This window comes from Dermacentor albipictus, chromosome 5, assembly GCF_038994185.2.
Source record: "Dermacentor albipictus isolate Rhodes 1998 colony chromosome 5, USDA_Dalb.pri_finalv2, whole genome shotgun sequence".
Lineage (NCBI taxonomy): Eukaryota > Metazoa > Arthropoda > Arachnida > Ixodida > Ixodidae > Dermacentor > Dermacentor albipictus.
The window spans coordinates 148475158-148501381 of record NC_091825.1 but is presented as its reverse complement, the minus strand read 5'-3'; the positions used below and the strand labels follow the sequence as shown (position 1 = coordinate 148501381).

General features: G+C 51.8%; 1 protein-coding gene across 1 annotated transcript in view; it reads right to left on the bottom strand.

The window, feature by feature from the left end:
• The window catches only part of LOC135897641 (metabotropic glutamate receptor 3-like), an 81732-nt gene that overhangs the window by 25252 nt on the left and 30256 nt on the right, over positions 1–26224 (bottom strand). The window lies entirely within an intron of this gene.

Sequence of the window (26224 nt, the reverse complement as noted above, 5' to 3'; positions counted from 1 at the left end):
CCGGCGGAGCGGCAGTCGCTCCCTAGCACTTTCGCAGCAGCCCTAGCAGTCAGAGCTGTGACCCCTAACCCGCGGTTCGCAGTGAGTTGCGACCACGGCGGGTTCAGGCCAGTGGGGACAGGGTGAGTCTCGACCTAAGGTGTTTATTCACCTTAGAGTACAGAGATTCCAACAGACAACAACAGCCACAACACACACAAATACAACACAAAACACAACCGCAGCGGCGGAGCATTCCGCACGTCTGGGGTGAAACACAAACCGCACAATGTGGGAACCACAAAAGAGGCTGATAAGAGTTCAGCTCACCCAAAAGTGGATCCGCGCTCGGGCCCTGGGGCGGTGAGTCGCACACAAAGGCCGGGCGCAACACAGGGGGACGGCGTGCGGCGGTCTCAGCGGCTGATTTGAGATGCGGCCTTTCGCTAGCTCTTCCGCCGTGAGACAAAGATCCGTCGGGGGAATAGCGCTTCTCCCGAGCGGCGGAGAGGGGTCTCCCCGGTTCCAAGAAAGGGAAAGGAGGGAACGGGGTGCCTTGGCTGCAGCGTCGCGGCCAGGCGCGAAGAGCAGCGGGAGTGGCGAAGGTGCCCTCTCCTCGCTACCCTCCGCGAGCGAGCACGTGATTATCGCGTGATAACCGCGTGGCCGCTCCGGAGATATCGGGATGCGCGTGCGATCCCCACATCCCCCCCTCCTTAAAATAACCCTTTAGCCGCTAAGAGGCCGCCGTCACCTGAGGCTTTCCTGCGAGAGGGACATGCTACTCCGACAGCAACACGGTTTGAGTCCATCCATGTTGGTGAGGGAGCAGCTCTAGCTGCAGACCGTCGTTGTCGCCGTGTAGGTGGTCGCGAGCCAGGCCGGAACGCAGGAGGATGGTACGGAGCAGCTTGACAGCAGCGGGATGCAGTGGGAGGCAAGAAGGGCGCTGGGTCCGGGTCATCTTGCGTCTCGGCGGCGTCACCTGCCCAGTCGGACGTGCCGGGTCCGTGGTGGCGAAAGGGTCCCTGGATTTTTCTTGGCTGCCTCGATTACGCTGACGCGATCCCCGAACCAGCCTCGAGATGGCGCAGGACAGCTCTTTTGATGTTCTCGGAGGTCGTTGCCCTCTGGTATTGGCGCACCCTCGCGGGTTTCGGCAGGCAAGATCGGCAAAGGCGCGCCGACCCACCCCTGACGATGGCTTGCACCTCGCTGCGCAGCAGGGGTCCACTCTGTCCTTGCGGGCGAAGTCTTTCGTTCGACCTTGAGGCTGGGTGCTTGGTTGCGGGGCTCGCAACTCGGTCGCGGAGCTGTGCGGCGCGGTTCGGCGAATTCTGCGCCGCCGCGACCATTCCGGACCGGAAGTCGCCCGCTGCACCTCTCACCTCGCTGTTAGCCTCCGGAGGATGTTTTCTCGCCGCCCGTTGCCTGCACTGCGCTGCTGACTGCTTGCGGCCTGCTCGTCCCCACCGGCAGTGGAGATGGTCTTTTCCTTCTTGCTTGATGGTTGTTGCACGGCTCCCGACGGGCGGTCTGCTGCTGCGACAATTCTGTTAGCCCCTCTCGCTTCTTCCAAAGAGAAAGCGCGTGCTCGCTCTGGAAGCCTGCATGCTAGACCTCGGAGGAGCATTCCGTCCGATATCGCGCACAATAAAATAGCCTCCGCGAACCGGACAGAGTTAGTTCTGCCGAGATCGCAAGTTATAATGCCGCACCGGGCTCGAACCTCGAGCCGTGCCACCCGATGCCGCTGCCTGCGGGCGCGGGAGAGCATTCTCCTCGGGCCACTCGTTCCCTCTGTCATAGTAGGGTTTGAGATCGCAGACATGCACCGGTCGGCTGATCGGTCTTAGCTTCAAGTCCGCCAGCCTGTACACGAGCGAAGAGACAGTCTCTCGCACCCGGTACGGTCCTGCCCATTTTGGCGCCAGAGAAGCTGAGAATTTCTTACTGGCGTCGCTCAGGACGTGATTCCGTCTCAACACCAGGTCGCCCACTTTGTACTGAACTTCCCGATGAGAGCGGTCGTACTGCGCTTTCTGCTCGGCACGTGCAGTGCTCAGGTTCCGTCGCGCTTTTCGTAAAGCCTCCGTTACCTTCGCGCGCAGCCCAGTCGCATAATCGGCGCGTGCCGACGAAACAACCAGTTCCGTGCTGCTTCGTTCCTGTAGAGTAAGTTCAACCGGATTCAACAGCTCCCTCCCAAGGTTGAGGGTGGCGGGTGTATACCCAGTCGATCGATTCACTGTCGACCTGATAGCAAATCCAATTTCAGGAAGACAAGCGTCCCACTCATTGTGCGTCCCCGCAAATGCAACTAGCATGTGCTTGATGTTGCGGTTCACACGCTCAGTGGGATTCGCCTGGGCATGGTACGTGGTTGTTCTCCTGTGCTTAATGCCGAGAGCTGCACAAGAGTCCACGAAGAGTTTGGCAGTGAAGTAGGACGCATTGTCCGTTATCAGCTGCTCAGGATAGCCGAATCGTGTAAACACCTCGATCAGCTTTCCCATGATAACGCGTGCCGTCAGCTTCCGCAGGGGGAACAATTCCGCCCACTTGCTGAAATGGTCTGTGACTACGAGAAGGAATCGGTTCCCGCTCGGTGTCCTGGGGTAAGGCCCCATGACGTCACATGCCGCAATTTGCCACGGTGTTCGGCTATTGATCGGCTGCATGAGCCCGGGTGGGCGTCCACCACGCGGCTTCACGCGTTGGCACACGTTACAAGAGCGGGCGTAGCGCATCACATCCCGCTTCATTCCAGGCCAGGTAGCAAAGCGGCACAACTTTAGATAAGTCTTAGGGCCACTCGCATGCCCGGCCAGGCACGTATCGTGAAAGTAGCGTAAAAGTGCTCCTCTCAGCGTGCGTGGAATCACCGCTTTGAAGGACTCGTGTGTATCCTTCTCCGCGGGAATGTATCTCAGCAGGACGCCGTCAGAGTCTAGCAGGTAGGAATCCAACGCGCTCACAGCATTACCAGCTGTTTCGGAGCGCCGCGCACCCACAGCAATACCAGCTGCGTCCATGTGCGCCGCGGCCGCGCCGCCGGGCTCCCGGAGCCCCTCAAACACTTTCTTACAAAATGGATCCTCCCGCTGTGCCTCTAACAGCTCCTTTCTGCCGAACACGCTCCCCACTGAACTGACGCAGTCCAAGTGGTTCACGCTTTCGTCCTGAGAAGGGGGTTCATCCGCCCTTCCTTCAGGACCAGCGCCGTCGAGCATTGTAGCAGTTACTCTGCTCTTCGGCTGAGTCACTGAGGGGTCACGATGGGTATTAATATTACCCCTCCTGACAACCTCAATCGTCGCAGCGGTTAGTCCGCTCTCAAGCTCAGTTTCGGGCGAGGTGAGTTGAGTAGTAATATCACTCTTCTCACAGTCAACGGGCGCGCGCGAAAGTGCGTCCGCCACAACGTTGTTCTTTCCTCTCCTGTAGCGAACGGTAATATCGTATCGCTGCAGGAGAAGTGCCCATCGCGCGAGCCGGCCGCTCGGCTCTCCTAAGCGCCTAAGCCAAGTTAATGCCATATGATCGGTCTCAATTATGAATGGGACTCCATCAATATAGTAATCAAACTTTTTGAGAGCGAAAATGATCGCCAGACATTCCTTTTCGGTCACGGAGTAATTTTTCTCTGCGGCAGTCAAAGAGCGGCTGGCAAAAGCTACCGGGCGCAAGCTACCTTCGTGCTGTTGGAGCAAAACCGCTCCTAGGCCAAGGTCGCTGGCGTCCGTATGAATGACAAATTCTTTGTTCAAATCAGGTAGCCTTAACTCGGTGGTTTCCACGAGCGCGTTTACGAGGTTGCGCAGTGCCTCCTCTTGCTCGGGACCCCACCTCCACTGCTCACCTTTCCTCAACAGCATTGTCAAGGGGGCTTGCAGTGCAGCGCAGTTTGGGATGAACTGTCGATAGAAATTCGCCAGCCCCAAAAAGCGTCTCAGTCCGCCTATGTCTTCCGGTGACGGGTAGTTCAATAATGCCTGAACCTTGTCATCACACGGTAGAAGGCGTCCGTTATCCAGTTTAAACCCCAGTAGCGTTACTCGGGTTGCCGCGATCTGGGTCTTGGTCGGGTTTAGCGTTATCCCCGCAGACCTCAGACGCTCCAACACGTCCCTGAGATGGCGTAAGTGCCCATCAAAGGTACGCGAGTATACCACAACATCGTCCAGGTAAGCAAGAGCGTGGTGCCACCTTGCGTCACCCAAGACACGGTCCATCAGGCGCTGGTAAGTCGCAGGCGCACCGACAAGTCCGAATGGCATACGGGTAAACTGGAAAAGTCCCCTGTGACACGTGAAGGCAGTCTTCTCTCGGTCACAGGGATCTACCTCCACCTGAAAGTATCCTCTGCTTGCATCGAGCGTAGTGAAGTACTTCGCTCCGCCAACGTTGGATACGATCGAGGGAATGCTAGGAAGCGGATATGCGTCCTTGCGTGTCACCTCGTTCAGGCGGCGATAGTCAACACAAAGGCGGGGCGTCCCATCCTTTTTAGGAACCAACACCACAGGAAAACCCCATGGGCTGTCCGATCGTTCAACAACGCCTGTATCGAGCAGTTCGTCCAGAGCGCTGTCTAGTGCTTTCCTCTTAGCCAAACTCACCGGCCGAGGATTACACTTCCACGGAGAGGCGTCGCCTGTCTCAATTTTGTGCCTGTATAGCGTAGTGCAACCAGGCCGCTCTGTGAATACGGCATCATATTCAGTCAGAAGCGCTGAGAGGCGAGCCTTTTCTTCCCCCGACAAACTGCTTGAGTCGTCCAGCAGCGGGTGGTATCGTTCGCCCCTCACTGCGGCACAGTCTGCCACCGCAGCGGGGGTTACGGGCTGTGCGGGAGGGGAGCAGTTCCCCTCCGCGCCTCTTTTCTCAGCGCGGTTGGCCGGACGGCATTTCGACCCGGCCGCAACCGTTCTGAGGGACCTTTTCGGGCAATCGTTTGGTCGGTCTGCGCGCGAAGCATCATCGAACGAAGTTGTCTCTGACGCTTTTTGAAATGAAACGAAAGGTTTCAGGGTGCCACATGCTCGCTCCCTATATCCTCCGTTGCAGACGTCAATAACAATGCCCGTCTTGGCGAGGAAATCTCTACCAAGAATTATAGGAACCGACAGGCCGGGAAGGTGAGCTAGGCGCTGTCGCCTCACCCGCTTCTCCCACCGCACCACAAGCCTAGCAGCACAGCTCGCGTGTGCCGTGCCGCTGGCCAGTCGGAAGGTCACATTACTCTCTCTCAGTCGGATAGCGTTCCGACGGAGATGTTCACACACCTCGTCGCCAAATAGTGAAGCGCTTGCTCCTGTGTCTAACAGCGCAAAAAACCTGCGCCGGGCGACTGTAACCTCTATGAGCGGGACTGGCGTGTCGCTGGGCAATCCAAAACGACAAGCCAGCGGGGCAAGGAGTTCGTGTGTCTCACTTCGCACCGCTGTAACCGCCGCCGGCCATGCAGCATTGCTCACCGGCGGCCCCGCTCGTTTCCCGAAAGCGCGTGCTCTCGGTTCGCAGGCTGTCTGCAATCCCGGGCGAAGTGCCCCGGCTGGTTGCACCGATAACAGAGGAGAGCCGGCCTTTGACGGGCTTGGCGTCCAGTGCCTCGCGCCGTTTGACCGTTATTCCTCTGTATCGACTGCTCCCTTGCAGGCACGCTCTGCTCTCGCATCATCGAGCCGGCATATCGACCACGATTCTGCATACCTCGGCCATCGGCAGCGCATGCTGCACGCATGGCATAAGTGTACGGATCGAGAGCCCGGTCAGATAAGCCCCAACCGTTTCTCAGTTGTCCGTCGCTGAAAGCAACCACACCATCTCCACCGGAACGAGTGCGAAAAGTGTCCCCGTTCCACGCGCATCGCGGCTCAAGTGCCCTCGACGCTGGGGGTGGAGGTCGGTATGAGCGCAAGGCGAGTATGTCCGCCTGTATGCGCTTTGCCTCCGAGGCCAGCTCATCCAAATCCCTGAACTTGCTGCCTCTTAGGTACGCTGCGAAGGTGGGATGAGCTTGTCGTGTGACTCTCTCCACCTTATCGCAGTTCGGAGCGGTAGGGTCAGCGGTACGATAAAGTTCGTCCATCGCCCTGACGTACTCGAGCAAGGATTCGTCCGGATGCTGAGTACGTAGCTCCAACTCGCGCCGCAGACGACGCTCGTAATCTGCGGGCAGGAATTCCTCGCGTAATCCCGCTCGGAACTCAGCCAGCGTGCTAGACCGGTAGCCAGTAAGCCGGAACCAGCGGGCAGCGTGATCAGTCAACGACACTGGTACGACGCGTTCCAGCATCTCGTCATCGGACAGCCCCGTTGCGCGCTGGTAAGTCAGCACGCGATCGAGGTATTCGTTGACGCTAACTGAATCATGATACCCGCTGTAGGTGGGTAAGTCCACCCTCACTCTCGGTCTAGCAGCGGCGGCAGATGTCAGCAGAGTGTCCTGCACGGCACCTGTCAACCTCTCAATCAAGCGCATCGCATCCTGCAACAGCACCTGTTGAGGCTCGCTCTGGCCAGTAATGCCTGGCACAGGAGCAGAACGCGTCGAGCAAGTATGCCGCAGTGGCTCCATGCTCTCCGCAAACACTGGCGAAGGGTTCGGCGTAATGTGCCTCCCGCCTTCAAGGGTACATCCTGCCGGAGAGAGCGCCTCGTGTGTAGCGCTACCCTCTTCGAAGCTTATCAAATTCCCAGGGCTAATGTCCGCCGCAGGGCATGACTGAGCGGTAGCAGTTACCGCCGCTTCGAATTGTTGCCTGTTGGTAGCAACCTGCGACAGCGTATACAACGGCTGTAAATCAGCCCCGTATGCTGCCATGGTTCGTTCGTGCAGTGGTAGACACTCACACAAACAGACTCAACCTGTCACACCTCTGGCCCCACGTTGGGCGCCAAATATAGGGGTATTACTCAGGCTCGCGCGTGCGCACCTGACCCTTCTCTGGATCGCACAGCGCCGGCGGAGCGGCAGTCGCTCCCCAGCACTTTCGCAGCAGCCCTAGCAGTCAGAGCTGTGACCCCTAACCCGCGGTTCGCAGTGAGTTGCGACCACGGCGGGTTCAGGCCAGTGGGGACAGGGCGAGTCTCGACCTAAGGTGTTTATTCACCTTAGAGTACAGAGATTCCAACAGACAACAACAGCCACAACACACACAAATACAACACAAAACACAACCGCAGCGGCGGAGCATTCCGCACGTCTGGGGTGAAACACAAACCGCACAATGTGGGAACCACAAAAGAGGCTGATAAGAGTTCAGCTCACCCAAAAGTGGATCCGCGCTCGGGCCCTGGGGCGGTGAGTCGCACACAAAGGCCGGGCGCAACACAGGGGGACGGCGTGCGGCGGTCTCAGCGGCTGATTTGAGATGCGGCCTTTCGCTAGCTCTTCCGCCGTGAGACAAAGATCCGTCGGGGGAATAGCGCTTCTCCCGAGCGGCGGAGAGGGGTCTCCCCGGTTCCAAGAAAGGGAAAGGAGGGAACGGGGTGCCTTGGCTGCAGCGTCGCGGCCAGGCGCGAAGAGCAGCGGGAGTGGCGAAGGTGCCCTCTCCTCGCTACCCTCCGCGAGCGAGCACGTGATTATCGCGTGATAACCGCGTGGCCGCTCCGGAGATATCGGGATGCGCGTGCGATCCCCACAAGCCTTAAGTTCATTTAGATGTGTGTCGTACTTTTCCGTGCATACACATCTTATCGACATTCTTTTCTCTACAAGCATCATACACCGCTGTGTTCTTCATGACACGGATAGCTAACAGCTACGTGTGAAGGAACTTTGCTCGTGTCCTTCGCTACGGCTGCTACTTTGCTCACACAAACAAGAAGCGCGTCATTTAGGCTCCAACGTCGAGTTGAACCGGCGTATTTTTTTTTTAATTGCCGGCCGTCTTTTGACCACACCTCCTACTTTATAAATTACCCGCCGTGGTTGCTCAGTGGCTATGGTGTTAGGCTGCTGAGCACGAGGTCGCGGGATCGAATCCCGGCCAAGGCGGCCGCATTTCGATGGGGGCGAAATGCGAAAACACCCGTGTGCTTAGATTTAGGTGCACGTTAAAGAACCCCAGGTGGTCGAAATTTCCGGGGTCTTCCACTACGGCGTGCCTCATAATCAGAAAGTGGTTTTGGCACGTAAAACCCCATAATTTTTTACTTTATAAATTTAAAAAAAATTAATAAATAATAAATGAGGAAGACGAAGACGACGAGTGATAGGCTCGCTTCCGAACGCCCGTCTGTAATTTTAAGTCTTTTTTAGCAAGTGTAGAGCTCCTTTTTACTCTTTGTGCACCTCTTTCACCGAACGCCGGTCTGGGGGTCACCGTCCTGCGAGAGAAGCACAGCAAGCGGCTCCCGAAGCGCACCGGACCGAAGCAGCGAGGCGAGCCTCCGCCGTCGGCCGCCCTTCGTGATGCTCTGATGGCATCCGTCGCAAGCAATCAGCAATCAGGTCAGCACGTTGCTTCTGTAGACCACGGAGAAGATGAACAAGCAAGGAAAAGGCTACGTGAAGATGACATCGACACAAGAGAATCTGCAGGAGACAACGAAGAGATGGATCAGACAGCCTTCACTGTTGTCTCTTACAAAAAGAAAAGAGCCGCAGGTGTTCCTGTTATATTCAAGCCAACTCAGCCTGACAGCAGCTTATGGAAAGTAAACCCAAATCTTCTGGCTTCTGCGGTCGTGACAACAGCCCAAGAAAAGATACTCAGCCACCGTCTCAACAAGGATGGAAGCCTCATGGTGACAGTGTCTACACTTCCCGCAGCCAATCGTCTCCTCACAGTGACAGATCTATCGGGCATTCCTGTAGAAGCTCGAGTTCCATACTCCTACTCTGCCACGTACGGGAGGATACAGGACGTTCCTGTTGAGTACTCAGATGACAACCTCAAGGAGTATTTGAGCGAACAAGGCGTCATATCTGCTAAAAGGCAAGTTTTCTACGTCCCTAACGAAGATGGCGTAGTAACGGAAACCCGAAGACGCTCGGTCATCCTGGAATTCGCTAAGGACGCCCCTTTACCAAACCGAGTGTCGCTTGGATTCTGCAGTTATCCCGTGACGGAATACATGGGGTCTGCTACTCAATGTTTCAGATGTCAAAGACACGGACATATAGCGAAATATTGTAAAGGCCCCATCCGCTGCAAGATATGCGCTGGTCCACATACGCATAAGGAGTGCACGTCACGTTCCCAGCCTCGGTGTGCAAACTGTGGAGCTGAGCATGCTGCGTCATACGGAGGGTGTCCTAAAAAGAAATCAGCCACTCTTGCACGGACTATGGAGCAAATCCAAGGAAAAGTACGCAAACGACGAGAACCACCACCGAATCCGGATGTGATGTATACATCTACAAACCAAAAGCACCACGACACGGTGCAGCGCAGCGACACGACTTTGAAAAAGTCCTACGCCTCAGTCGTTAAAGAAAACCAGCAAAGGCCTTCAACTGCAACGAATACATCAATGCCCTCAAGTGATATAACCTCAACCCCACGACAGCAACAAGTGTCCTCAAGGTCACAGCAGAAGAACAGGAAGAACCAAGAAAGGTCGTTAGATGGTAGCACTGCAAATGAGATATCAAGTGTGCTGATTCCCATGATGTTCGCCGCACTCAAGGCTATTCTCCGTGCCAGCCCATCGTTTAAGAGCATCCCTGAAGTAGAGGCCATCCTGGCTCTGGAACCGCTAGTGTCGTCTTCTTTCACGGCGCAAAGCCGTGATTCTTCGCAGTAGCAACGATGGCTTCGCCAACAATCGTCTCACAAGCGGTGTCCACCAACAAACACTTCCGCACATGTACTATATTCCAGTGGAACGCTCGCGGATTGCGCTCGAAGTTAGCAGACTTTAGGCATCTTACGCGAGTGTACCGATTCCCTTTTTTAGTCATTTCCGAGTCTCGCGTCGACGAGCACTTTAGGATAAAGGGGTATTATTTTCATCATTCAAGGCGACAAAATGGAATTAGCCGACTGCTCGTTGGATTTCGCAACGACATACCTGCCTCTGCGATTGACGTAACACCACATGACAAGAACGAATATATTTGCGCAACCACAGTGATTGCATCCAAAGTGTTTACCCTAATCGGCGTCTACTTGGAACCAGGATCACCTTTCGACGTGACCAGATTGGAAAACTTGTTGACAGACACTCAGTCGCCACATATTATTTGTGGCGATTTCAACGCACATAGCGAGATCTGGGGCAGTTCACATACATGTGGTCGGGGTGCCAAGCTGGCGAAGCTTTTTGCAAAATACAATATAGAGCCCTTGAACGATGGCAGCATAACGTACCTGAAAAATCCGACGACTGTTAGCTGCATTGACATCACATTCGTATCAAGTCAAGTGGCCCCGATGTTCGGATGGTGTACAGATTTCGAGACTCGAGGTAGTGATCACTACCCGATCCTAATCTCTGCCCTTCATTTTCGGACGTCGCCCAGAAAAGTGAAACTGAAGTCGGTAGACTGGGAAGCTTACACAGCAGCCGTAGACAAAGGAATCACAGCCTCGACTACAAATACAGAAATAATACCGACAATAGCTCATTGCCTCAAACAAAGTACCCGCTCTGCCACTAAGCATTGTAATGTACCAACAAACGACGAGGAATTTGAAAGGTTATGTGCCATTCGAAGGCGTGCCGAAAGGAAGGCTCTACGTACTAAGAATATCGAAGACCTCAGAACTTGTCGACGGGCACAAAGGCATATACGACGCTACCTCACCAAACTGGACCGAAAAAGGTGGAGGGACTTTTGTGGGACACTGGACATACGACAACCGCTGAGCAAAATCTGGCGAGTCGTCAGAGGCATTCGCAAAGAGCCGCAACAGCTTTATCCTTTTATCGCCCTCTCATTACATGAGCGCGCATCCCTGAAAGAGGTGGCAGAGCAGTACTGCAGGCTCCTTTCCAACGGGGCACAACCTTTGCGGCAAATTGCAAGTCGTCAGCCTAGTCCACCTCGAGCTACCCTTCCTGACTTAGAATTACCATTCACCATCGAAGAGCTCACGGCAGCAATCAGCGACGTAAACAAGCGATCATCACCTGGCCATGACGGCGTGAGTTATGAAGCGCTCGCAAAACTATGCCACACATCTCGCATACGCCTTCTGGAGTACTACGACACCTCATGGATAACTGGGGAGGTTCCTACGGAATGGAAGCTTGCGAAAGTCATTCCTATATTGAAACCATCAAAGCAGCCAACGAATTACGCCTCCTTCAGACCCATATCTCTGCTTAGCTGCGTAGGGAAGCTATTCGAAAAAATGATCTACAAACGACTAAATTGGTTCCTGGAAACTGCAAAAGTTTACCCGGAGGAAATGAATGGCTTCCGGCAAAATAGATCCGCAATTGATAATGTCATTGCCTTGGTTTCATCACTTGAAGAGGAATTGGTCTCTGGAAACATACCTACTGCATTATTTTTAGACATTCATGCAGCATATGATTCGGTCTATCATACAGCGATTCTTGACGCTTTGGAAACTCTTGGTCTTGGAGGACGGCTCTACGCATGGATTGCAGACTATCTTCAAGGACGCCGACTTTTCATGTGTACCCCGGATGGCCCCACAACGCTTTATGCCGTCGAGAAGGGAGTGCCACAAGGAGCTGTGTTAAGCCCGATATTATTTAATTTAGTCCTCATCCATCTGAAAAGAAACCTGCCCCCTGGCGTCAAAATCACACTGTATGCGGACGACATCTGCATTTGGAGTGCGGCGCGTTCCCGCAGTACCACCCAACAACGCCTCCAGAGAGCGCTAGCAAATATATCGGCCTACCTAAATCCAAGGGGTCTGAAATTGTCCCCCGACAAAAGCGTTGCCATGGCTTTCACGCGGAGGCGTATGGAAAAATACCCACTAGTGTTGGGTGGTCGCGCCCTTCCATACGTCAAGACGCAAAGGTTTCTTGGAGTGACGATCGATAGGAACCTCACATGGTCGCCCCAAGTGAAAAAATTAAGTGAGAAGATTTCCTCGGCGTCGCACGTATTCCGATTTTTAGCCGGATCACAGTGGGGCAGCAACTGTCGATCAATGGTGCTCCTCCATAAGGCCTACGTCGACGGAACACCACGATACTACCTCCCGATCCTGCACAAAGTGTCTCCCACAAGCAAGAGAAAACTCGAGGCAGCACGAAACAACTGCCTTCGCGTATGTCTTGGCCTTCCGAAGGGGTCGTCCCGCTCAGGGACTGTAGCAGAAGCCGGATGCCTGCCTCTGGAAGTGCTATGTTCGCAGGAGACACTTCGGATACACCTCCGCCACGTCATTCATACGAAGAATCACTTTTTAAAGGATATTTCCAGAACCCGTGCTACATCCAGCTTTGGGCAGGCCGTCGGAAGCATATCTATTTCGATTCCTGCTCAGGCGTCACAAATTATGCCGCGAAACATTTCACCATGGACACTGTCCCCACTGGAAATCGTGTCATACATACCTGGAATCAGTGCGAAAAAGAAAATGCCTCAAGCAGCGACTTATCAGATAGCTTTAGAATATATGCACAAAGAATACGCAGCCGCAACGCACAATTTCACAGATGGCTCTACAACTCCACATCGTTCATCATGCGGACTTTTTGTTCCCTCTACAGGACAACGATTCTCGTTTCGTCTTGAGCGAGCGTCATCATCTACTTCAGCGGAGCTCTATGGCATTAAGGAGGCCCTTGTGTATATACTTCGACAGCAGCCGACAAAGACATGGGTGATATTCACAGACTCAAAAGCAGCCCTACAAAGTATATGGAACCGGCACAAGCGTTGCAATAATCAACCAGCAGCATTTGACATTGCTTATCTTCACCACAGGGCTAAGATTGCTGGGCATTGCATAAAGTTCCAGTGGATACCTGGCCATGCCGGCATTTCGGGAAATGAAAGAGCGGACGAAGCTGCCAGAAATGGACTCCAATACCGCAAATTCAGAAGAACATATTTTACAAAAGCCGACGCTTCAACCATGGCAAAAAAATATGCCTATCAAGAAAAAGACCGCATCTTGAATCTGCCGCTTCACCAAGACAACTTCCTACGTTACATTGACCCAGAAATGAGACCGAAAATTCCACGACCACTTCCTCGACACTTAGAGACATTATACCATCGTCTTCGACTGAACGTGGCATACACGAATAATTATCTGTACCGCATAGGACTTACCACTAGCCCATACTGTGATAACTGTCGCAACATAGAGACAATTGAGCACGTATTACTAGAATGCCCCGCGTACCGCGACGAGAGACAATTTTTTGAGCACCAAATGGACATGATTTGCCCCGAACCGTTAACGTTACCGACCATCTTAGGTCCAATGCCCGGCCCTTCGAAACAGCGACGGGTTTTGGATTTATTGTTCCAATACCTGACAGAAATTGGTCAAATAGGAAAGCTTTAAGAATTGCATCCTTCCTATACAAAAGCCTAAATTTACCCGCCATGTCACCTGTAAAAATTAGTATCAGGTCCAGTCGGACATTCCATATTTATTTTTATCCTTTTTTTTTCTCCCACTCTTATCTGGAATCTTTTAATCCCATTCCCCATCCCTATACAGAGTAGCATGCCAGCGGTTATATACGCGCCGGCAAAATTCTCTGTTTTTCTAATAAAGAGCCCTCTCTCTCTCTCTCTACTTTATAAATTAAGGAAGATTGTCCTTATTCGAGCAAGGAAAGAACGGTGTCAAGTAGCGTGAAAGCTGCCAGATGCGGCGAGAAGAGACAGTATATGAGTTCATGTTCACGTGATCGCGGAGCTGTACGTCGGCTTCTTGTCACGTAGAGCGGAGCTGCGGAAAAGTCGCGTGTGTCACCATGCAGAAGCTGCAGTTTAAGAAGTCGCGACGCGTACGCTATATTCCGCATTGATGTGGCACAGGAATGGAAGCTGCATCTACCGTTAGCCAATCGGAGGCATGATCGTGAAACTGCACGTGGCACTACGCCGCCTCACTCGCTGCGTCATAGCGTCGTCTGTTCACTCTCGAGCACGGTTTCGATCGAGTGCTAGAGCGCTTCACGTTATAGCTGCAACCCCACGTACATTAATACGATGCATACTGCTATAGTACAGGGGTTGTGACGAGGGTGTTATTGCAAGGACAAGAACGCGGAGCTGCCGCAGATGCGGGAGTCACGGATAACTATGCTCACAAATTAAGTCTGGTCATCCGCAATGATTTAATTCTGACTAATGTACCAAAAGTCGTCATGCATAGCTCTCTGCGTGGTCATGCTAAACGAGTGCTCTATGTTTAGTTTATTCTAGCTTCTTATTTATTTCGATGTGTTTGTCATGGTCGTTCGAAGGTGAACAAGGTGGGTGACCGAGCGGCCGCGATGAACCCGGCCACTTGTGAGACGGTGTATAGTAATACTTCGACGAGGGCAGCTCTTCGAACCGTAGCTTCATGTGAAAGTGTTTTGTATAAAACCAAATGTTTGCACATCTCAGGCAAAATCTACAGCCGCTGCTGTTTCCATTGCAACGGCGAACTACAATAGAAAAAAAAAGGCAAAGCCGGCATCGGTTTGCGCTTCTATGCTCTGCCCGTAATGCCGCCAGTTCCTGACGCGTAACCATCCGAGCAGCGGAGCTAAGCAAAGTAAATGAGGCTCGGCGAAGGAAAGAAGATTCCTGGCCAGCGCCTGCCCTTCTACGGACGGCGAGCTGTTTGCGTCGCCGTGCGTGAAGCGGACACGGCCGAACGGAGCCGAAAAGGACACGGCTTGCACGCCGGCTCACCGCACGAGCCGACGTAGTCGCGCGAGTCGAGGGGGCGATCTCGCGGCGGCGGTGCACAAATGCCGCCCGGCGTCGTTGAGCGACCACCGCCTGCGGTCTGCTCGGAGCGGCTGTTCCTTCGCTTATGAGCGTTCTCTCTGTTCGCCTTTTATCCTCGATCACTCTCCAACTGGCGGGTTACATTGGTAAAATGTGATTTACTGTTCGCACGCCCTCAGTCTCGCTTGTTCCAACGGGCACCGCTCGTGGGCAAGTAGATTAACTCGAGATCGTGTGGAGTCATTATTGCGTGCTCAGATTCAGGCAAGCTATACAGTTGACAGAGATTCACCCAGACTCACGGCCACTTCGGTACATCTCGGTTCCCTCAGAAGCCTCACACCTATTTGGATTCACATGGAATCGGTCAACTTCGAACTCACACTCAGCCACTTAAATTTACCTAGGCTCACTATAGGACTCACGGGTCGGTCTAAACGTGGACTTATAATCTGAGCGAATCGACTCGTTAGGGAATTCGCCGATATCTGCGCTTTGAGAGCAAGCCGGCACTCGTCCAGAATAACACGTGTGCGCTCGATTTTACCAGATGCGAAAGAATTCGATCCTGCGACATTTGACGATTGATACGGAAGTGACCATGTGACAAAGCGAGTAGATAACCGGTGATCTTGTAGAGTAACAAAATAGATGCCGAGTTAACGAAAACAAGCCTAATGCGGCCGGCGGAGGACTAAAAGGTCTAATGGCATTATATATATATATATATATATATATATATATATATATATATATATATATATATATATATATATATATATATATATATATATATATATATATATATATATATATATATATATATATATATATATATATATATACACGCAGCACACGTGCGGAAGGCCGTGCAGATTAAGCGTAACACAAAACAAACCTGTGAGCTATCCGAGTTTGCTGGGACAGGCCTTCATTTCTTAGTGTACGTAAGCAGGCTGATCACGATTATGACTACGACATCGATGACGACGGAAGTGATGCGACTATGCGCCCAACACGCAGTGTGCACTCTAAACCAATTTACACCCTTAGCGGTGTTTTCTCTCTATCAATCGCACACTTGCGTGTAAATCGCGTAAATCGGTTTACAGTGCGTACGACACAAACTTGCGAAAATAGCTTGAAGTCCGTGACGTCACGTTGTCGAGTTGGTGGCGCCGTCTAGACATGACATTTAAAAAATTGGAAGTTGATCCTATATTTTATTTGCTGAGTGGTCAACTCCTCTCCGCAGAGTAAATGCAAACAGGCACTCGAAAGAAACTCTCATCGTTCTAAACAGGTTTTGTGTCGCTATTTAGTATCCTCTTAACTTACCCATCGGTTCTTGGCAGGAGCGGCATTCAGCGATGACGTTAATCGCTTCTCCGAGTTGCTTGCCTCCCGCGTTCTATCTCATGATCCCTTCCCCAACGTCTGTTATGACCACCCGTAAACAGGAGAGGAAATTAAAACCAGTCACGTTCTCTCTAGCAAGATTTGATTTTTTTTTTCGTTAACCCGTCCGCCAGCCAAAGTCGACAAGAAGCGTCGCGCCTTCCTCTGTCGCTAAACAGGAAAAAGAATGGAAAAGTTTGCGTCCATGCTTCCCATGCAGCGTATTCTCGCCAGCAAACGCCGCACAGACTAACGTGGCACCCTTGTTAATACATACACCGAAGACAAAGCGTCTGCGAAGTCTGCTTCCCATCACTTATGTAATGTCCGTGCAGTCGGAGGTACTTAAGGAAATAGATAAGAAATAGGATGACCTGGGAGCGCACGTAGTAACAGAGAATGACGTTGAAAGGTTTCGCGTTCTCCTTGAGCTGTAAGACTGCTGAGGTTGATTTTTTGACTTACATTGAATCGTTAAGATCATGTGACCTTTTTTCATGACGGAAGAGTTTACACGACCTGCTACTATATGTTACTTTATAGGCTTCCCAGCTAACGTTAGCCAAGCTGTTGAATGAAAAAGAAAAGTTACATTAAAAAAAACGAACACCGTAGGTCTTAGCTTGAATTGTATCTTGCATCGTGATTTTTTTATATTTCTTTTTCGTTTAACAGCTTGGATAACGTTGGCTGTGACACGCGGTATATTATATATGTAATTTGTTACCATATCGGAATGTTGTCTATGTGATCTTTAGTGTCTTCTTATTTCCTTTCTTCCATGTTGTAGTTTGTGTGTTTTATTCTCGTTTTGATTCCTACCCCTTAGCTAGAGAGCACCCATCTTTGTGGTTTACGCTATTACAAGCACTCAAAAATAAATATTAAAACTGGCAGATCTCAAAGACATTCAACAGCTCAGTCGCTAAGTACACATCGGCAAGGAGCACGCGAAAAGAAAACGTCGAGAATAAAGGGAGAAACCGCAATTTTACCATGTGCAATCGAGAAAGGAAAGTATAGAACAAGAATACCTTCAGTTTTCTTTCATTGTCTTTCTTTCTTTAGCTTTTTGCCAGAGTGCCCAGTGTATAGAGCGAGCGGTGCAAACTTCACGTGCGTGAACAACGAGACAACGACCAATCAGCTTGTCGCTGTTGTTGCATCATGCTTACCTTATCCTACAATCTGCGCTCTATATAAAAGACGCAGTGACCGAAATTAATACCGCGTGGCGCGAATCGAGCAAGAAACTTTTTGGATATCACTCGAGACAGCTACGGCGCGTAATATATACGTAGCGTACGCTTCCCCCTGCGTTTTCGCCTTGTATAAATTTCCGCCATACTGCAAGGCGACTATAGAGACTCCCCCGGGACATTCAAAGACTTGCCTGATGACTAATGCACTCCTGGGTTAAATTCTGTCACTAGTATTCAACTACTCGTTGCAAAAAAAAAAAACATGCTTATATTGTTTTATAAGATGAAATAAATGGGTGTTCCCCCATGCAGCAGCGGAACGCAGTGCTTTCACCGCACCGCATCCTTCTCTCGTGTCGGGGGCAGACTCGAAGCACGTTTTGCGGCGTCGCACTCCCGCCGGTCAGAGACGTCATCGCGCACTCTTCGTTTCCCGCAGAGGCCGCACGTGTCACACCATCGTCCTTAAGCACTATAATAGCAAGAGCTTGGCGGCGCAACCCACCGCCCCGTTCCAAAGGGGACGCTCATAACATCCATCCATCGAGCACGCGCACTTGCAAGCGCTTTCTCGGCTAAGAGCTCGTCAGCACTGGATCGTAACGGAGGCCTTGACGGCTCCGCTGACTCCTTCTTCTTTCCCCGCGAAAACGGTACGGTTTTTCGCCCTTCAATTTATACGCTGATGCGGCGGGGAGGTCGCTGAATTCTCGGTAACATATGTCTGTTGTCGCGACTGGCTTTCCATCTCTGCCTCAATAGCCAGTATTTTATCCTGGATGCAGAGAGCGTTTGCACGGTACTTGCTGGCCTCACCCGGGTGACGAACCCGGCAAAATGGCAGTGCACGTGCCAGCGGAAAAAGAAGGACGCGTTATTGAACTGGCGCTTCAGGTTCGTCCCCCATTTTCATCCAACGCCTGCGATAACCCATTTATGCTATACGTCACCTCGTAGAGTTGATCGCACCTCAATAGACGCCATTATAGCAAAAGATATATAGCGCAAAAAAGTACAATTGTCTAGCACCGCTTTAATAAAGTGGGTGGCTTTGTTCTTACTTTTTTTTTGCCATAACAGAGGGGGGAATAGAGCCCTCATGAAAAATGCATGATTGCTGCCCAAGCTACATCACAAAAATGGAGCCATTAACAAGCCGTAATCGTAGTCGCAAAGTTACGAAGCGAGAATAATCAGGACAAGAACATAAGGCATTACGCCATGCGACACATGCGGTTCTGTCAGTGTGGTAAAAAAAAAAACTATCTGTCAGCTCAGTGGTCCAACCTCTGGCAGCTAGGCTTGAGTCGATGCTGATACGTGATGCGTAGGAAGCGATACGCGTGACACATGGCACAACAGTATTTAGACGTAAAAACTGCACGCGTGCTGTCACGTCGGCAAGGGGCATTGCGTCACGCCGGTTTGAAAGCAAAGAAGTCTTAAGGGGAAAACAGAACCTCGTCAAATGAACTATATGCTTCGCCTTCACTCTGAACAAGCGCTTCAAATTTATTGCCTTCGTAGTGCCAACCTATACATATAGTGGCCAAGACCATTAAAATGAGGAAACGTCTTCACGCTTTTGATGTCTTCATAATCCCGGCTCAGCACAGGCTCAGTAAATTAATTGTCACAGTAACCACCCAATCGGGATTGCAAAAAGCCGTCCTTTGCCTTTCCTTTCCAAACGAAGAGGTGAAAAGGGGAGACTGCAATATGTTTAAGTTTACCTCGAACGACCTCTGTTACCTGTGGTCATATGTGCCAGAAAGATAAGCCAGCTTAAACTTCAGTGAGTGTACGGTGGTTCTTATCATTGTTGTACCTTCGTACACTTTCAGCGCTTGTGTGTAGCGGCGCGCAGAATCAATCGGTGAGAGTTCGGCCTGGTCCGACTGCGGGCCATTCCACGGCACGACCTTTTTGCGAAAATTACAGCGTACGTGGTATTTCCGGGTCTTTGGCTGAATTGTTGGCAGCGTACCTTCGAAGGTCGCGTTCAAAGGAAATGTGCCATGAAATTATTCTTTTATCTTTCCGCTGTAAGCCACTTTCGGAGTTGCACCGAGTTTCAGCGCCGATGTGCACTGCACGGACCTTCGCCATCATGAGAGATGAGCTGACCTTCGCACATAAGCAGTTAGAAGCCTAGGAAGCTACGGCACGGAAGGGTAGTGTTAACCACCAATTTGCTATTTCCATGGCGTTTTGTTGGCGTACCGCAACTCGGGATGGAATATGAGCTCCCTCAAACTGCCATCCTTTTGCTGTTTTCGGGTTTCAAAGCGCCGTCACCATGTCGTCATTGTGGTGTCGTCATGTGGCCATGATGTGTCGTAATCATGGCGTCGTCACCCCGCTTATTACCCGTCAGGGGTCGAATTCACGAAGCTTTTTGATAGTAAGTGCTCTGCGCCATTTGCCGGTCGCCATCGTTAATAATATGTCCAGCACCATGTATGATAGGCTGGCATCTGCTTTTACGAAATGTTTTTGCGCAAGAGCTCCTCAGCGAATACGGGCCCAGGTTTCCATGGCAGAAATCGTCTGAAAACTATTCGCATCCGCGCAGGATTCAATTGCGGGTCAGTCAACTTTTGTGTGTGTCTTGCGTCGTCTTTTGTTCCGTCGTCGCACCGTGCTCCTGTTTATCATCTTACCATCTTCGCGGTATCTTCGTGTGGTTTTTGTCTTCGTCGTGTCTTAAACTATACCAGACAACGCATATACTGTTTTACTTCATTTGCACCGGGGCCCGATTAGATCGAGCCTGGCGCGCGCGGTTGTCACGTGCACAGTCACCGTGCCCCTTCTTCAGGGTGGAGTGTGAGAAGTGTGCCAACGGCACGTTCCGCGTAACTCGCATTCGGTATTAGGCAGGGCGGAGGAAACCCCGTGCTTGAAAAGGCACGTGACGGCCAATCGGGACAAAGATTTCCGACTGAGATGCTTCCAATTTCTGTTCCTCCTCCGCCGTCGCAACGCTCATCCGTTACAATAGAGGGAGGGGATGTAGGACACAGGGCCTCCAGTCGGGGCCAGTAGAATCAAGGGCGCTTTCATTGTGTGTTTATGAGATTGCCTGGCTCCGCGGGGTCCGTTATCAGCGGCGCGCTTTCCACGGCTTCAACGGCGCGAATCGACTCGCAGGACGCGTCGGGTTCGCACAAGGCAAAGGCGCAGTTCCCACTACGCGATAAGCTCGTCGCGTCCTCCGTGAGCGGCTGGTCGTTCGTATATTTTTTTTTCTCTTCATCTTGAAGTGGGGTAAGGTCGCGGCAACGTCCCGTGCAGCGTCGAGGTATATGCGCACCTAGTCGTGAAGCGGCAGGCCTTCGCACTGCATAGGTGGCGCCTGCGTTACGCGCTTCGTCGTCTGACCGCGCCTCCAAGATTGTCTACGTGCGCAGCGCCTGCGATCTCAGAGGCTGGGGAGGTCTGTCTGGGAAGGCTAGGCTATAATTTATACGCTCATATTCCGTGAAGCCGGTGACTTCTATTATGTTACTTCGGGGAGCGATTGCCAAAACTTAGTGTGTTCAGTGAAGCGAACGAAATCAGCGGGTTTGTCCTGAAGGTTACGCATGCAGTGCTGTCAGCTGTCAAAACGCGCAGCTGCCGAGGATGTGTGAGAAGTGCCTCCTTTTCCCTTTCCTTTTTGACCCGCTGTATTCCATTTGCCGGAAGTATGACGTCGTGGCCTGGCAGCTTTGTTCTTCCATATGCCTGGCACAGAAATGAATTGCATTTCTGAACGCGCTCAAGTAATGACCACGGAAGCGCCAAGCTCTGCCTTTGTCCGGTCTTTTGCACGTTGGTTTTCATCAAACTGCCCCTTTCATTTGAGCGCTCTCTCTGTTTCGTCACGACACCTCCTTGAAGTTTACAATGAGGCGCACTTTTCACCTCCCTTCCTCTTTTCATTCGTGAACGCTTCGACACGCCGGCGAACTTAGCGCGCGATTTGTTGGGTCGACCGAAATGTCAACAAAAGCAATAAGAGTAAGTGCCACCATATCTCATGCAACGATCGCGTGAAAGACAGCGGAGCGGAACCTAGAGGTGCGCTCTTGACGTACAAGAAAACAAGCAAATGAAAGAAACTGACACAGCAGCTTCCTGCCAAACAAGTAACACTCCTGTCTCGAGCGACAGACATCTGCGCGATTGCGTGTCGAGAATAAAAAGAAGATTAAAGATTACAGGAAGCAACGTGGGTTACCTAAAACGAACAAAACTTGAACAGCAAAAAACAGAAACTGTGAAACGCCGCTGGGTGGAGGTTTAGAACGGCGATAGAGGTCACGGAGCTTCGCGCTTCCTTGCGAGTGCTCACATCTCTCGGACAGTGGGACTCGCATCCACGAGCATAGCTTGTATATAGAATTGACGAGGTGGGTTCTGCTGTCATTCTGTCCATCTATCTCACTCTCCCGGCAACCGCCTCAGATTCCGGACCGCCGTATAGCAGACCCAAAGGCAGCGGCTGCAGTGCCGCGTTTCTCAGATTCAGGGTGTATAGGAAGCAGGATAGGTAGCTGCGTTGCTGTTGACAGATGCGGCGTCATCCCCCTTTTGCGGCGACGGGGCCGTCTCGAAGCGACCGCATCTAGAAGAGACCGAGGGGGGTAGCGTCACGAAACGTACGAAAAGAAGAAACAGCAGAGTTCCGCCCCGGCCGCCCCGTCGGAAATCCGTGCCCACTGAGTGATCGCGTCCAGCCAGCGGCCCGGCCGAGACGACGCTGTCGTTGTTGCGGACACGGTTGCGTGGAGGCCGCCGCGACTGGCGTTTTGTCGTCGCTGTGCACGCCATGCTGTGCCGCGAGAACCGAGGAGTCGGGGGGTCGGGTTGCAGGCGACGCTATGCGAGGCGCGTCGCGAAAGACGCGCTCCAATTGCCCGCCCCTCCCTCCCCCTCCACACCACCACCACCTTCAGCCCGAGGAGAAACGGCGCTCGAAGACCTCCGTCTGCCTGCACTGAGCTAGCTCCGGGGCTGGACCCATTGGATTTGCAGCGTCACCTTAGGACACGGCTATAAGAGTAGCATTTAAGAAGTATTTCGCTTTTCGCATGATGACAGTGATGACGACGACGACGCTTCTGGAAGGTGGACGTTCCTATTGGTCCTTCGCATTCCATTACGATTTGCTAAGCCGTTTGAGGACTTCTTTTTTTCGTGCATTTGCCTTATCTGTCGGTTATTCTTTTTGTTTTTCATTTCCCCTTATTGTTCCTTCAGTGCAGGGTAGCAAACCAGAAGCCCTTCCAATCAACCTTCCTGCCTCTCTCTCTCTCTCTCTCTCTCTCTCTCTCTCTCTCTCTCTCTATTGCCGTAGCATTGTAATGGCCAACAACGCTGGGTGGGAAGGCTGTGGTCACGAGGACACCCTTCTACACGTTCTGTGTGACTGTCCTATAGCTACAATGTACAGAGACGATCGCTGCAACTGCGCTATAGCTAGCTTTGATAACAGGCAATTATCAAAGGGAACCATTTTGGAAATCCCACCTAAGCTATCGCAGCAGATGGCGACGAAGACGCTGCTACAGTTTTCAAGAACAAGAGGAACTGCAGAAACGGCTGTAGCCTGTATTCTTGTGCTGCGAGTGATCATGTGCTGTGATAGTGCGCGATGATAGTCAAAGCCTGTGATTGTGTTTCTGTGCACTCTGTTTCTCTCTTTAGTTTCTACTTATATTTATGCCACCCTTCTCCCGTTTCACAGCGTAGGGTAGCGAATCGAAATTTGTAAGTTCTGGTTAATCTCCGTTCTTTTTTAATCTATTTCGTCTCTCATTTTCTCTCGAAACAGGCAGTTTCTGGATCAGCCTGTATTCTCCCAAATTTGGAGGGAATCCCAGGGAAAAAGTTAAAGTAGGTAGCTTGACCGAATCGGGGCCCCTGTGTACATGACGCATTGCAGCCGGGAGGCAGTGACTACAAAGATACGTAATTGCAGTAAGTAGTGCAATGAATTTCGAAATGTACAGACGCGGGCAAAATAACGTATTACATAATGCGTCCACGCCATAAGTGCTAAAAAAAAGAATATAAAAGTCACATCAAAATTTTCAGATAGCTATAATCAATGCGGTTCCTATTTGATTATGTTTTACGCCCTTAATCACCCATTCACAGACTATCTAAGAAACTCATCCACTGATTATTTTACTAAATGCTCGCTCGCTCGCTCGCTCGCTCACTCACTCACTCACTCACTCACTCACTCACTCACTCACTCACTCACTCACTCACTCACTCACTCACTCACTCACTCACTCACTCACTCACTCACTCACTCACTCACTCACAATGGATCAGTCAAGCAATCGCCTACCACTCACTCGCCTGTCGACTTACTCGCTCACCTCCGTCATTGCGAGAGTATGCTCCGAAAGTTCACGAAGCCACGAAGTTGCAGTGCACTGTGCTCTAACTCATCGAAAAACAAAAATGCATTTTAAAAATAGCTCACGCTGTACCTGGCGGCGATCTCGTTTGACCGACAAGTTGGCGGACCTGTTCAGCGGCCTGACTGGTTCCTCCACCCTCGTCCTTTTTTTTCTTTCTATTTTTGCACTAACGGGGCCTTGTTTTAGTCTTCAAGCGGCAGAATAAAAATTGCCGTGATTAGCACCTTTTGCTCAGCGCGATCGAGCCCTTCAGGTGTTACCTCCGAATCGCTTCAGGCGAGGGGCTTGCGTGCGTGTGTCTACGGCGCGAGCGCCGCCCGGGTCGGGAAGGAAACAAAGAGGGAGGAGGGGGAGGGACGCGCCATTCTTTTATAGTGACGGCGTAATCGCTTCCTACTTGCGAACCCGAATACTCGCAACACGTGCCCTTCAAAACGCCCGTCATCTTGAGGAATGTAACCTTTATCCCGCGCGAGGTCACTTATTGCGAAATAAAAACTTTAGGTTGTCTTCGTTCTTTCTTCTTCATTTTATATATCAGAAAAAAACATTTCTGGATCCGGGCAAATATACGCAATGAAGTAGACGCGCGTCTACTTCAACTGCAATTTAAAACAGTCATGGCTGCGATGTCGTAGACTCTGAAAGTCTAAAGCATACATCCTTCCAAGCTGATGTCTGTTCGAAAAAAAGAGTCTGTACAAGCACGGAGTTACTGGACCACATGCCTACGTAACGTTGCGGGCACCAACGCATCCTGCCGTCGCGCTACGTGCTAGCCCAGTCACTACGTGCTCGCGACGAAGCGTATATCTCGGGTGCCCGGGGGTAACCCTTAGCCCAGCACACAATTTTGTATCTAGTTCGAAATTTTGCGTCCAAACATTCGTTTCTATCAGCTGAGATAAAGCGTAAGCGCAGTCTGGCAGGTCAACGCGTAGAGCAAATAACCAAGCGGGTGCCACTGGAGGGGAACCGTATGGTGTCAGACGATTAGCTAGAGAGATGAGATTAGGGAATTTCCAAACACTGCGTGGTGTTGGCTGATGCAACCGGGGGTAACTGAAGGTCGCTGGCAGAGGCATTCGAGCTTAAGTATACATTAATAGGATGATAGTCGTGGTAAGAACACAATACTTAACGTTCAAATACCATGCAAAACGCAGTACGGATGTTTTACTGCAAGGTATATAGAAAAAGAATAGGAGCTTGCCCCAGGGCAAACAACACGAAAGAAAACAAAATACTTTACACGGGCTTATTCATTTTCATAATCATTATCACAGTCGCTAATAGAACACCGTCGCGCAGCTGGTACCGCCCAACAAGAGCGCGCTCAAGCGAATGCAAGGGTCCGTTCAACGCATGCTCACGTGATTCACTGCTTCGTCTCATGAGTCTCTAGTGGTCTCGAACACGTGATCACGCCCTGCAACTTTCGCTCTGTTACCGTGAAAATGACTCCAGCCCCCAGGACCCTCCATAGAGGTGCGTGTGAAACAGCAGGCGAGTTGGGCCATCCGGTATAACTTGCACGGAAGAAGTAAGAGCACATACGCAGGCCCAGCAGCGTGCCACAGGAGACACGAGGGGAAACGCGCGGTGATAAGAAATGTGAAAAAAAAAGAAACCAGGTCTGCCTTGCATGTTATGCACCGTTTCGACCCGCTATACCCTGCATCACGGAGGAGGAAGCGACCCGGGGGAGAAACCACAATAAAAGGCGCTGACCGCTCGTGCAAGCGCACCGCAGACATGCGTACGGTAGAGCGGAGGAAAGGGATCCTCTTCGTGAAGCATCTTCAACACGTGCGCATGAAACGCTACGCACACTCATTTACAGACACACAGGCACCTGCGCGCACTTAACGAGCACGCAATCGACCTGTTTCTGGACTTAATTGGACAGCAAGCGATAGCGGTGTTGTCCAGAGAGGGGCGACCGGTTTCCGGCCAAGTTCGCGCTGCGACTGGGCTCGTGAGTGCGTGTTGGGCGAGCGCCTGCGTGAAGCGGCGCCGCTACAACGTGACAACTGCGCCCCCCACCCACCCCTTCAACTCTCCTCTTCCCTCCTTTCGCTCTATCCAGCCGTTCGTCACGGGGAGGTGGAACCCCCGGAAGAGCAAGCGAGACCGTTAGCCGATTGCTCTCTCAGGACCGGATATGCCTGTCGCTATTTTGCTACCGATGCGCGGTGCGTACGGGACCCCGATCGGCATCGGATCGCCAGGGGGTGCAGTCATCCGTGCCACACGGCCCTCCCCCATCCTGCTCCTTCGTTCACGATAAGCACCGCTACAGCTTCGAGCACCCGCTCGCCGTCTTCCAACGCTGGACAGACGCGAAGCAACGAATACAGAGACGAAGGAGC